This window comes from Delphinapterus leucas, chromosome 12 (assembly GCF_059928025.1).
Source record: "Delphinapterus leucas isolate spDelLeu-1000000601 "Yukka" chromosome 12, BTC_Dleu_Yukka2, whole genome shotgun sequence".
Lineage (NCBI taxonomy): Eukaryota > Metazoa > Chordata > Mammalia > Artiodactyla > Monodontidae > Delphinapterus > Delphinapterus leucas.
The window spans coordinates 17,644,176-17,654,737 of record NC_143140.1 but is presented as its reverse complement, the minus strand read 5'-3'; positions in this window follow the sequence as shown (position 1 = coordinate 17,654,737).

The window sequence follows — 10,562 nt, the reverse complement described above, 5'->3', positions numbered from 1 at the left end:
TAGCAGCATTTCTCCACTGAAGGTGATTTTCCCCCTCCCTCTCTCAGGGACAGTTGGCACTGTCTGGAGGCATTTTTGGTTGTCAGAGCTGAGGAGGCTGGTGTTGCTATTGGCATCTACTTGGTAGAGGCCAGGGATGCTGCTAAACATCTTGCAATTCATCGGACAGCACCTGCAACAAAACATTAACTTGCCTAAATGTCTGCATTGCCACTGTTGTGAAGCCCTGTTGTACAGTATTGCATCATCATTCTCTTTATATCATGCCTAACCCTAAAGAGCTCTCTAGGAAAAATCGAGTAAATTCTCCTACATTTGTTTTACAGACAAGATTATAGTATCAAATATATGTGTCTGACTATCCATACATCCAATCATCTATCTGCCTGATTTTCATTTACTCAACCACTGTGCATTTCACTGTCTATCCTCTACCAAGGATCGTGCAAAGTACTTCAAAATCAAGGAAGACAGAGACCCAGTCTTTGCTTTAGAGATAATATCAGTTTACTCAGAAAGGCATGTCGAAGAGTGTTATAATATAATATGATAAGTGCTATAAAAAATCGTGGTACAAGTAACTGACATACAGAAGAGAATAATTATGTGCTGCTATAGCATATAAATTAATAAAATGTGACAAAGCATCATAGCATTTTATGTTAGATAAATTTAACATATATAGATATAAATGACAAAAATTTCATCATCTTAATTAATTTTGCATTTTCTTAAGAACTGATTGCTCTCTTCTGGAAGTTCTCCAAATAGTTTTGGAACGTGTGTGGTGTCCTGTCTGTTAACATGCTACAGGGGATGCTCAGCACAATGATACATGTCACATATAAGGTAAGATTAAAGAGACTTCCTCTGGAAAAGCAGCAGGAGGAGAACCAGTTTTTGTGTCCATGAGCGTCCAAAGAATGAACCATCAGTATGTTAAAGGATTCAAAGACTCAAAGGAAGGAAAAGTATCATCTTACATATCAAAAGAGGGGAAAAGAATGAGAATACGGCCCATAATATATTCAATATGTGACTCTGTGGATTTGGAAAGTCTCTGTAAAAAGGGCAGACTCTTTCCTACTTACTTCAAAAGCCACTCATCAACGTTTTCCTACTGCAAATCTCCATTCCATTTCTTTTCCAAATTTGTAAAAATTGAGTTGAAAGTTGCCACTCAAATCTATGAGTAATGTTCTTCATTAGTTTTTGTTTTTTTGTAAATAACTTGGAGATAAAGTTGCCATATGGGAAGAAGGACTCCAACGTGTTGTGGTATAATAAGTTTAAAGTAAGGAATCTCTGGGGAGGAAGTGGTACAGGAAGCCGAGGCGGTCGGAGCTGGCCAGGAGCACAGGGAGAGACTCTGCTTTCAGGATTTCCAGAGAAGGGATGATGGAAACCCCTTTACCCAGAAATCCCACAGTGGCTCTGCCACAAGTCATAAAAGTGCAAACTTCAAAAGAGTTTTCTGAGTCTGAAAAATAAGCTCCTTTTTTCTAAGTCTGTGTGATGAGATGGCTCCCGTGTTTACTGATAGTATCTTCATTGTCTTTAATGCCAGGCTTATTGAAACTTTAATGTTCTTGCCTCACAAAGAAAAGCGAGTTCAAAGCAGTATAAGAAAATGGATTCAAGGATTGAACGTGTGTATCATAAGCTGATGTGTTTCCTGAGATATCTGACCAGAGTCAATAAAATGTTAAAGACTTTGACATAAAGCAGGCATATGGAACAACTGATGTATGTAATTTCTTTTTTTCTCACTGGGAAAAGTCATAACTGTACTGTCACAGTTTCTTCAAAGGGATAGACGTGAATTTAGTTACTTTTCAAGGAAGAAAAATGTGTCCTGTACCAGAGAAATTGCTACTCTAAGTTGATTTCTAAAGATATATTTATAAATTTTACTTTTGTATGTTACTTTCAAAAAGTGCTTTTAGTATTATCTCTTATTCATTGTGTAAACTGATGTGCCATTCTACTGAAACATACTCCCACGTGAACATGAGAAGTTGATCTGGCATACTGAAGGTAAAAAGCTAAAGCATGTAACATTCTAGAACGTCATATGCTGAGAAGGAAAAGTCAATGCGTGAGGAAACCTCTGAGGCCAAAAGGCAGTTAAAGATAGCAAATAATTTTCACACTTGCAATCTAATTTATAAGCTGTACAAACCCCAGGAAGGAAAAATATATATATGTTTTGTGTCAATGTACTTCATAGACTTTTTTTATCTCCCAGGAAACTGTCAGAAATGTCATGATGAAAGTCAAGAACAATAAAATACATAACCAAGTTATACAAGTCATGCACCCCAAATCCTTAGGAATTGTGGTAGAAGAAGTAGAAAGGGAACAAATGATTCCTGGCCTCAATTTGTACTCTCTAAATCATGCTATCAATTTCTTTCTTTATTTTTCTTAAAACACTTTTTTTCTGATTGTGACAGTCATACATGTTCATTGCAAAAAAAAGAAAAAGACAAAAGAAAATGAAGAAAATAAAAACGTATTGCTACCACCTAGAGCTTAAAGTCTATTCCTCCAAAAATATTTTCATTTTAATGTTAACTAAAGAATAATTGGCAGATGGTAACGCCAACTTTTCAGACCTGCTCACTGAATCTTGACCCTGGACAGCTGGTGCCAGCTTCCTACCATTTATAGCAACGTTGAGAAGCCCGCTAAGACATCCCAGATAGGGGAAGAGAAAAGGTGAGGGAGAGGGAAAAGAAGAGGAAGAGAGAAAGAAGGGGAGGATTTGTTCAAACTTAAATTTAAACATACTATGAAATGAAATTAAATAAGATGAAGTTGATAGTTTTTGGAACATCAGCCCTCAGCATGTGAGGAAGGGTCTTCCAGGAACATTGAAACCACATTCTATAGATGGTCCTTTACTTCATCTGGTTAGTATTATGTTAATTTCATCTAAGAACAAGAATGTTACAGGCCCTTATGCTAAAGAAGTACATGGAGATTCTAGTACTGATGGCCGGGCAAAGGACAATGTGTGTGGGTACATGCTGATTTGCTTATTTTTAAGATAATAATAATTGGTAACTTTTGTTAACTGTTTCCTATATCCCATGCTGAGAGCTGAGAGTATTATTTCATTAGTTTTTTTCCCACCCATTTAATAGACGAGGAAACTGAGGAGTAGAAACGGAAAGGTATAGCCAATGGTTGCAAAATGGCAGAGCTTGGGTCCAAACACAGGTTCATCTGCAGTGACCCCAAACCCAGGGCCACTACACTCAACCACACTTCCCCAGCCCCTACCACTCTCCCCCCAAAACTGTGTGGACCCAATGATTTGAAGAATATCTTTCAAAGCATAAAATTTCCAAAACAAAATATACTTAATATTAATGAATTGTTAACAAATTCTGGGATATTATTGAAAATACGTACTCTTTGGAAAGAGAAGTGAAGACTCTGATAGAGCCAGGTGGCATTGATTAATAGTCTCCTCATAAAGGAGAACAGCTTCAACCCTTTGGTGGGGATGGGTAATGGCATATCTGCTTTACAAGTTTATTATATTTTATTGCATCCTCTCTATATCATATTTTGAATAGACATAATGTCATGGAATCTAAATTATGGTAATTCCTGGCCCAGTAGTCTTTCAAATATAGCCATGTGGTTCTAAAGACATCGATAATATATAAACAGAAAATGCAGTGCTTGGACTTACAAGTTATAAGTATTTTAACCTCTTCAAATAATTTGAAGCCCTTATCAGTAGCAAAAGGCCTTTTACTGCGCCTATACAGATCTTACTGGGTTAAAAAATAAATTCTCTGTTCTGTACTCACTGATGATAATTTATGAGATATAACATTGATTTGAAAAAAAATAGCAAGTCGTTGTTGTCTAATGGGTATAGAATTTCAGTTTTTCAAGATGAAAAGAGTTTTGGAGATTGGTTGCGAACAGTGTGAATGTACTTAATACTACTGACCTGTACACTTAAAAATAGTTAAGCTGGTAAATTTTATGTTATGTGGTCTTTTACCACAGTTAGAAATAAAATAAAATAAAATTTTAAAATGAAAAAAAGGAAAACATCGGTCTCAGGTCAGATTGTTCTCTCACGGCCTCGTCACCTGCCCCACTCTCGGTCCTCCCTTAACTTCATAAACTCAGCATGTGGGAGGAACAAGTTTCCAACATAATTATTAGTACTTTTAACAAGTGTCAGTGATCTAGCTGCTTATTATCAAGTTGCTGGGATTTCCATAGTTACTATAAATACTGCAGAATTATTTGTTTTCAGAGCTGGTGGATAAAAATAAAAGGATCTCCTCTCACTCTAGTTTTACTTTTCTTACTAGAATTTTATCTGCATTTCTCTAGGACTTCTCCTAGTAGGTGTCAGTCTTGATCATCACTCCCAAGAATTTTCTCCAATATTTTTTTAACATAGTTGCCGAAGAGGGGAAGACGTCAAATTGAATGCCTATTGCTTGGCACATTCCAAGAAAGAGATGTGAACAGATTCCTTTTGCTTCATGAGGCGTTGAGAGTCAGACTAGCTGTTTCTTAGTAGACACTTGGGCTGTTTCTCGCTAAGCAGCAGTTCTCTGGCTAAGCGCACCGTGCACCTTCTGGTCAGAAGCCAGTTTTGGCAGATCAAAGGAGGAGTCCCTTGACAAACCAATCTTTAGTCAGTTGACCACGGAGGACATGGGGTAGTCTAGTCTCCAGAGCCCAGGCTACCCCTTTCCGGTGGAGATTAAGACTAATATAAAATTCCAAGTGCAACAGTGCTGCTTGGAAAATGTACACTTTCCAACTTAATCAAAACCCAACTTTATTATGGTTCCTCCTACTGGACAATGTTTCTTTTGGCTTTACTCTAAGAAACAATTGCCCAAAATGGGATTCCCATTCTGCTAGAGTCAAGCTCAATTGTACTGTTGATCCTAGAGTTTGACCTGTTTCAGAGAGCCAGAGCTGAAAATAGAGGATCAAGAAAAAGCAGCAGTTTTCTCGAGATACACCCTGGAACACACATGCTTCATCAGCAGCTTCACTGACCTAGCTTCTCCTTCGAGAATCTGGCCTGACTTTGAGGGGTCTGTTTTCAGGAGGTGACTGAAGACTTGGCAGCCTGGTTCTCACTTACTGTAATTGAGTCAGACAATTAAATTGCCTCCCAGTTACTGAAAATGTAAACCACATACACTGTATGTAGGTCACAGCATTCCAGTGGTGCGTGTCCAGTATAGTGACTTAATGCCTGGATATGGACCGCTCTTTGAGTCAAAGCAGCATAGCCTGCTGGCTCAGCTGTGCAAATGCACGCAGCAAGGGCAACACCAAAGGTCTGTAGCTTTGGAAGATGTCCTAGAATCGGCGCTCCAACACATGGATTTATTTAGACAAAACAATGTGTCAGCTTATCATCATGCTGCAATTTTTGGATAGCTTTCCTTAAAATCCTAAAGTGCAATGTGTTTATTAATGAGCCCCTTCCTTTACACACAACCCTTATAAACCTCCATGTTTTCCCCAAACCAAAGTTGTACTCAGAGATGTAAAATAAAACACTTTTACACCAGTAGGGCATCTAAAGTAAAACTAACAAAGATGTCAGCCTCAGTGTGTGATGTTAGTTAGACTTTGGAGAAAGTGGACTTTGTTACATTATCGGAACTGGGGAAAAGGACTGTGTATATGTTCAACCTGACAATATGAATGCCAGTACAGTCAGTTGATTACTGTTAATACAGTGGTGATGAAAAAATAGGTTTTATAATCAATAGTACTCTCAGAAGAATGACTGTTTTCACAGTATTAGGATATCTTATCTCCGAAACAGACTACAAACAATAGGCTGTTAAAAGTTTTCCTTAAAAAAATTCCTTGATCTGTATTTGGATTTTCCATGGCAAAACTTCAATCTTAAGATTCTATCTTTCTCCAACTCCACATGCTTTTTGACATCTGGCTCCATCATCAAGTGTTGCATGTTTAAAGAATGCAATTTTCCTAGTCTAACAAAAGCAGAATTACTAAGATATGTGTGTGTGCGTGCGCACACATGTGTGTGTGTGTGTGCATGTGCTCCAGGAATGTTCCCTGCAAAAGCATCCTAATGGATCCTTAGTTAAATCCCTTTCCCCATGCTTAGCAAACCATGCTTTTAGAATTATATTAACTGTTTAATGAGGAAATCCAGTGTTTTCCTGGTGAGCTTGCTCTTAGGTACCCTATTTCTATTTGGGGTATTCTGCTTATGAGGTTATCTTGGACAACACCAGTCTTTCTCCAATAGAGAAAGGTTAAGAGAAAAGGTATGTGGACACCCATATATGAAACACTGAGATTAGGGCATTCCTTCACACCAGATAAAAAAATAAACTCAAATGGTTTAAAGATCTAAATGTGAGAGCAGAAACCATAAAATTAGAAGAGAACATAGACGGAACACTCTGACATAAATCGTGGCAATATTTTTTTGGATCAGTCTCCTAAGGCAAAAGAAATAAAAGCAAAAATAAACAAAAGGGACCTAATTAAACTTAAAGGCTTTTGCCCAGCAAAGGAAACTATTGACAAAATGAAAAGACAACCTACTAAATGGGAGAAAATATTTGCAAATGATATGACCATGACTGGCAAGGGGTTAATGTCCAAAATATACAAACAGCTCATACAACTCAATATCAAAAAGACCAAACAACCCAATCAAAAAATTGGCAGAAGACCTGAATAGACATTTTCCAAAGAAGGCATACAGATGGCCAACAGGCACATGAAAAGATGCTCAGTATCGGTAATTATTAGAGAAATGCAAGTCAAAACACCAATGAGATATCGCCTCACATGGGTCAGAAGAGCTGTCATCAAAAAACCTACAGATAACAAATGCTGGAGGGGTGTGGAGAAAAGGGAACCCTCTTGCACTGTTGGTGGGAAAGTAAATTGGTGCAGCCACTGTGGAGAACAGTATGAAGGTTCCTCAAAAAGTAAAATTAGAACTACCATATGATCCAGAAATTTTGCTCCTGGGTATATATATGCAAAAAATGAAAACACTAATCTGGAAAGACATATTTACCCCAATGTTCATAGCACCCAATATTTACAGTAGTCAACATGGAAGCAGCCCATCAACAGATGACTGGATTAAGATGTGGTATATACAATGAAATATTACTCAGCCATAAAAAAGAATAAAATTCTGCCATTTGCAGGAACATGGATGGACCTAGAGGGTACTGCGCTTAGTGAAATAAGTCAGACAAAGACAAATACTGCATGATATCACTTATGTGTGGAATCTAAATAGTAATACAAATGAATGTGTACACAAAACAGAAACAAAGTCACAGACATCCAAAACAAACTTGTGGTTACCAAAGGGGAGAGGGAAGGGGGAGGGACAAATTAGGGGTAAGGTATTAACAGATACAAACTACTAAGTATAAACTAGATAAGCAACAAGGATTTACTACAGAGCACAGGGAATTATAGCCATTATCTTGTAAAAACCTATAATGGAATATAATCTGCAAAAATACAGAATCACTATGCTGTATACCTGAGACTAATATAATATTGTAAATAAACTATACTTCAGTTTAAAAAAAGAGAATGAGAGAAGGTATAAACATGTGAGACTGGCTATTTTTCTGCCACCAACTTTTATTGCTTCCATTTGGAGTGTCTCAAAAGGGTATAAAACTTCTCAACTCTGAAGCAGTAGATTCACGCCAGTTCCACCTCTTCAGAGCTAGCTCAAAGCCTCTTGAGGCTTCCCTCACTCAGACTGTGCAGCCAAGTGCTCCATGAAAAAGTTGCACATTGGATTATTTCCAAGTATATTTCTTGACACAATGATAGGAGAAAGTGCAACACTGATGTGAAAATCTAGTTATTATTCCAGGTCAATTTCCACTAAATCATTTAAAATTTTAAATTTCTATTTTAAAATATTCATTGTTTATAGGGGCAGTATGTGGTGTTTGAGGGCAGTGATGGAGTGACATGGGTAATATGTGAATGTCCTACAATTTAGACCAACTGACAAATATACACAAAGAGCTCATAAAATCTTAGAATACATATCATTAAAATCAAGGTTCTTCTTTCTATGAAACCTCAACAAGATTCTATGTTATTCTTGTTATACAGAATTTTTTGTTATTCAGTTCTTTGTTATAAAGAAGCTTTTTATATATCCAACTTGAACAAAGGCATAAATAGTCAAAGTTATTACATACATTATAATACTGAAAATTAGTTTAAAATGCTTTTATGATGAAGAATTTTAAAAGATGCCCAGATGTCAAATATTTTACTCCCCTCTCCAAAATCCCCCAAACACAGAACATACTGTCATATATATTACCCATAAACTCAATGGAAAAAGCTCTTATTCACAATAGCAATGAATATATAAATACCCAATCTTACCCTTAATGAAACACATTACCAATTTTTTAAAAAACTATACATTAGCCGACTATTTACAGGAAAATTTGAATAAGAAATAAAATGTTCTTATTTGAAAAGATGTTAGCAACTCTTCCCAACTTATAAAGTGCTCTAATATTAACAAAATCCCGATGAAACACTTTAAGCAAAAATGACAAAACTATAAAATTCATCTGGAGGAACCCATTCCTTAAAACCATGTCCAGAGGCTGGCGCCATTGCTCTTTGTTGGGGGCGTGGCTCTCTTCACGCAGAGGAAGGTCTCACCTGAGCGGATGGCAGACTCCAAAGACAGATGGTCAAACAGAATTGGAAACTGTGTGATAAAATAAAGTTCAATTCCAGGAAGGCAAGCAGAATTAGTGGTAAAGGAAAGAGAAGGAGACATCAAGTCCATCCCAAGAGGCATGCCAGAAACCCCCAAATCCTAGAAGTCAAGAGAAAATGTAAGTGGGAAATAGTACATAGAAAAGGATCTGTGGAAACTGTCTAAACTAGATCCTGCTTCTTGTCACTCGGCTAATCAGGATGGAGCATGTGAGTGGCTTGGCAGAGATATCTAACTAAGAACGAGCAGGGGAAAACGAGAAATTTAGGACTGAGAAGAGAGGGTGACTATGATTTGTTAAAACACATTAACAAAGCCATGTTAATTCCAGCAGCATGAAACAAGTGTAAGGACAGACAGATTCCAGTAATGATAAATATAAAACAGAATAAGCATCACAATTTAGCCTCACCCAAAAGTGTTGAAAGAACCGGTTAGTGATTTCTATCTCACAATTCATCATAAGATAAAATACATTTCAAAGGGCAAGAAGAATGAAATATGTTTAAAAACAAATGAAACAAACAAGAAAAAGAAACAGAAGTTTACTAATTCTAACGCCTATTAATGGAGTGCCTACTGTGCAGCATTGCTATTCTTGGTGTCAGGGATACAACAGCAAACAAAACTGATGAAAGTGCTTGCCTTGGTGGAGCTTATATTGTGATGGAGAGAGACATGCTATGAATGAATAGACGAGTAGAATCAACGCTATGTCCAGAGGGGCGAGGGTGAAAGAGCTTTATAGGCAGAGGGCATAGCAAGTACAAAGGCCCTGTGATGAGAGCATTCCTGGTGGGCAGGGGACAGAAAGCTGTTCAGTGTGGCTGGAGGGAATGAGTAAGGGGCAGGATGGTGGGAGATGAGATCACAGGCACAGAATGACAGGGTATCAGGAGAGACTGTAGGACATAGGAGGTCACTGTGAGGACACGTGCCTTTATTCTGAGTGAAACAGGAAACCACTGAAGGGTTTAAAGCAGAAGAGTGGGATCATCTGACCTACATTTTGAAAAGATCCCTCTGTCTACTGAAGTGAGAATAGACTAGAAGGAAGCAAGAATGGGCATTATTTAGAGAAATTTATGTGAGAGATGATGGTGAGAAGTATTCAGATTATGAGTGCATTTTAAAGGAGAGCCAACAGGATTTGGGGACAAACTCAATGAGGATTGTGACAAAAAGAGAGAACCCAAGATTATTCCACGTTTTTGGCCAGAGCAACTGGAAAGATGAGATGTCATTTACTGAGATGGGAAATCTGTGGGAGGACCACTTGGGGACATGATTAGCAGTTCACTTTTGGACACTTTAGTTTGAGATTCTCATTAGATGTCCAGGTAGAGATATCAAGTGGGCCATTAGCTATAATCTGAAGTTTGGGAAAGAGGTCTGGATTGGAGATATAAGTATTAGAGTTTTCAGAATATAGATACAAATATAGAAAAGGGTTTAAAAATCTTGAAATGTGAGTAAATAAACATGAGAAAAGAACCAACGACTGAGCCTTGGAGCAGAGATTGAGAAAATGAGAAGAAATCAACAAAGGAGACTGAAAAAAAGCCACTACTGAAATAGAAGGAAAATCAGGAAAGTGTAATGCTTTTGAAGCCAAGAAGAAAAAAAAAAGTGTTTCAAGGAGGAGAGATCAGTTGAGCCCAATGTTCCAGAGAGGTCAAGTGAGATGAGAACAGAGAATTGTATGTTGCATTTTGAAGACTGGAAGATATGGTTATAGAGGGAAGGGCTGTTTTGGTGGAACAAAACCTGATTGGAG